General features: G+C 37.7%; 1 pseudogene; it reads left to right on the top strand.

The window, feature by feature from the left end:
• Positions 1-3,257: 3,257 nt before the first annotated feature.
• Positions 3,258-3,851, top strand: LOC144329713 (Golgi apparatus membrane protein TVP23 homolog B pseudogene; annotated as a pseudogene).
• Positions 3,852-4,123: the final 272 nt, after the last annotated feature.

The following is a 4,123-nucleotide window of genomic DNA, read 5'->3' as shown; positions in this document are numbered from 1 at the left end:
ATTTGAGGATAAGATATGAAAAAATTTGATAGAAAATTGTGCAAAGGACAAAAAAGATAATTTGCTAAAATATAAGATGGTCCTAAATATTTCTTTTTTTTTTTTTTTGAGACAGTCTCTCACCCTATTGCCCAGGTTGGGGTGCAATGGCACAATCTCAGCTCACTGCAACCTCCATCTCCCAGGTTCAAATGATTCTCTTGCCTCAGCCTCCTGAGTAGCTGGGATTACAGGTGCCCACCACCATGCCCAGCTAATTTTTGTATTTTTAGTACAGATGGGGTTTTACCATGTTGGCCAGGCTGCTCTTGAACTCCTGACCTCATGATCCGCCTGCCTTAGCCTCCCAAAGTGCTGGGATTACAGGCATGAGCCACCATGCCCAGCTGGTTCTAAATATTTTTAAATGTTCAATATACTCATAATTAACAAAACACAAATTAGAACCATGTTGTGATATCACTTTTACCCCTTAGCTTGGTAAAATCTAGCAAATTTGAAAATTCACTATCGACAAGACTATTGAAAAATAGGTATCATTTTTCATTGATAGTGGGAATGAGAAATGGAGAAAACTTCCCTATGAGAAGGAAATTTGACAATATATGATAAAATTACACATGTTCCCTTTGACCTAGAAATCTTACTTCTGGAAATTTACCCTGAAAATACACCTTCAACAGCATAAAAATTGGCATGCACAAAGTTGTATGATTCAGTATTATATGTATTTGCAAAATATTGGAAGCTGTGAAAATACCCCAACAAAGTAGATTAATTTAAACATTATGATATTTACATGCAATAGAATACTATGCAGTTATGTAAAAAGGATGCAGTTATGTAAAAAGAGCTGCATTAACTGTTGTATTTCCAAGGTGCAATATTGAAGAAGTTAAAGAATCAGAATGCAAAAGTTTTGTATAGCATGTGATGTTTGATGTCAGAAAGGAAGTAGAATTAGAAAATAGTTATTTGTCTGTTTATTTATGGAAAAAGAAAAATAAACCAGAAATTGATGAAATGTATTATTATGTAGAGGAGGTGTCTGTGTATGTGTATGGCAGAAACAAGTAGAAGCAATGGGGTGGGATGGCACTTCTCGTGATATTTCTTGTTTCATCTTGTACAGTGTTGATTTTTGGGATCATGTTAAAACTTCACGTATTCAAAAATAGAATTAAATCCATAATAATGAGGAAAAGCCCTAAAGTGTAATACAAATAGAAACAAATGAACTCAGCTCCACTTTAAATTAATAGCATAACCACATTGGAGAAAAAAAAACTAAACCAAATAACTTTTGAGCATAGCATTTTGATTACTCTCTTGTATTCTTAGCTTAAAGGGGGAGAGCAGAAACATCTGAAAACACATTCTGAACTCAACCTAGAGATCTTCTTTTCATTGTAGCCTGGTTACTGTAATTCTGAAACTATATCGTGTATACTGCACTTTGAGCAAATTTAAAAATATATTAATTTTGTTAAAAATTGGAGGGAAAGTTCGAAGACAAGGAAGGATTTTATGGGTGACATCAGTACATGCTCATTAATTTCTAGTGTGTAATGAAATAGTATTATTATATCATAATATAATGTCCTCTAAAAGGTCTCAAAGCAATAATACTTCAGAGCAACTAGATTTGTTTTCTAAATATCATTCTCTATTAAAAGAAACCAAGGGGGCCGGGCACGGTGGCTCATGCCTGTAATCCCAGCGCTTTGGGAGGCCAAGGCAGGCGAATCACGAGGTCAGGAGATCGAGACCATCCTGGCTAACATGGTGAAACCCCGTCTCTACTAAATATACAAAAAAGTAGCCGGGGGTGGTGGCGGAGCTTGTAGTCCCAGCTACTCGGGAGGCTGAGGCAGGAGAATGGCTTGAACCCGGGAGGCGGAGTTTGCAGTGAGCCCAGATCAGACCACTGCACTCCAGCCTGGGCGACAGAGCGAGACTCCGTCTCAAAAAAAAAAAAGGGAACCAAGGGGAAATTTTGAATTCAAGGGTAGGGAAAAAGAAAATATGAGTGGCAATCCTGTTGCTTCAGAAAGTAAGTGGGGAAAGAAAGGTAACTAAGTGAGGTGAAGGCTCTGCTAACCAGTTCATATGGGAACCAGTTCCCAATGTACGCTTATATCGAATCATCCCCTTGTATGCCTTCAATGCATACTATTTTGTTTGTCTCTTATCCCTCAATAAACCTGGGGAAAATTTAAAATTTTTTCAAGGTAAAAAAATTGAGACAAATGTCAAACAATAAATATTGGGGACATGCTAAATACAGGAGTCAGCTTGAAGAGGCTCCTATTGTCGAAATCTTGAATGATTTGAGAATAACAATAAATAATGACAGTAATGGGTTAAAGTACATTGAATAAAACAAGAAACCATGAGTCTCTACAGAAAGTAATACTAGAAAAAGAGGAGGAGTGCTTCCTATGATATGATACCAACTAATAAACGTAGAGGAACAGTGAAATTAGAAAATCACCATTTTACAAGCAGCAAGCAAGAATCATCAATGCATGTTAAAACTAAGATAGTTAAACATTTTCAAATAATTTCCCCAAAGAACAGTCAGCCATTTGAAAAGAAAAATAAGTAGCTTGACAGTGGAGACACTGGCAGATTCTAGCTCCACTAAGTGATCAGTGTGACCCACGGTGAGATAAACCGACGTCGTGCATTTCCTACAATAACGCACCAAGAAAAGCAACATCGCTTATGTCATATATCTTCCCAAAATACATAACCTGCATCTGATCAGGAGAAAGACTCACACAGAGGTGCATGCTACAAAATACTTTTGTCTACGGAAACTACTGTGCGGTGAAACATCAAGAACGGCCACAACCTGTTCTGGACTAAAAACAGACCAAGTGGACACAGTAACTAGCAAAACATGTGATCCTGAAAGGGTTCTTGGGCTATATGGGAAAAATGCTATTGAAGGTGTTATCAGATCAGTTAGAAAAATTAGACTATGTGCTATAGATTAGATAATATTATAGAAACTTACAGGATTAGTTTTACAAATTTATTTGTAAACTTGTGAATATTTCCAAAAGAACAGTTTTAAAAATTGGGGGACAATTTAAAAGCTGATCTATCTGGAGATGCAAACAACCTAGAACAGCAATAAATAAACAAATAAATGAACAAATTCAGAGAAGTAACAATAATAGATGTTAAGAAAATAAAAGGCCATAGTAATTTTTTTTTAAGTGATACTGGGGGGCTGGCACAGGGCTGCCATGTTGCATCAGGACAGTAATGATGACACTGAAGACATTTCAATGTTGGATGCAGAAGAGACAACTAACAAAACAAAACAATCCAAAATCAGATACCCAGCAGCCTCACTTTTCCAGTTATTCTTTCGAGTCAGTGCAGTTGTGGTCTCTCTTCTTTGCAAATTGGTCAGCAGCAGTTTTACTGCTTGTATGGTGACAATTATCTTGTCGTGTGACTTTAGGGCAGTGATGAATGTCACAGGTGGACTAGTGGTGGGTCTATGGTGTTGGAATCACGTGATGAAGATGGAAAGAGCCACTGGGTGCTTGAGTCCAGAAAGGCATACTCTCGGGAGGACGAAACTGTTTCAGAGGCTGAATCAAATCTTTTGGTTGGGACTTAATGCCTGTCCAGTGCTGTGGGTGATATATTTCTCTTGTGGCCTCTTCTCCTTCAGGGTAGCTAGCCATGGTTATCATGGGTGTGGTGCTACAAGGTGCCAACCTATATGGCCACATCAGGTGTAAAGTAGGCAACAGAAAGAACGTAACAGCGTGGGTCCCTCATACTTGGAAAGCAGTTTTTAAGACAAAATGCTGAAGATGATCAGACTTTGTGAACGGAGAGAGAATGCGTATGTGCTTTGTTACACTGGGGAACAACCAAAGAGATTGTTGACTCTGAACATTTTAGACCTCAGTCCAAGATGCAACAAGGAGTGTTGGCTTTGTTTTTCACTTAAAAACTTTAGTTAAAGCAAAGCAAAGCAGTTTCCTTATTAAGGTTTTATACCCTTTCCAGTAGTTGTGGCTAGAATGCATGTTGTCACTGGAGACACTGTCAACAATTGTTTTATGGTGTACATAAAATATACACATAGTCATGT

This window comes from Macaca mulatta, chromosome 7, assembly GCF_049350105.2.
Source record: "Macaca mulatta isolate MMU2019108-1 chromosome 7, T2T-MMU8v2.0, whole genome shotgun sequence".
Taxonomy (NCBI): Eukaryota; Metazoa; Chordata; class Mammalia; order Primates; family Cercopithecidae; genus Macaca; species Macaca mulatta.
This window is presented reverse-complemented; position numbering and strand designations above follow the sequence as displayed.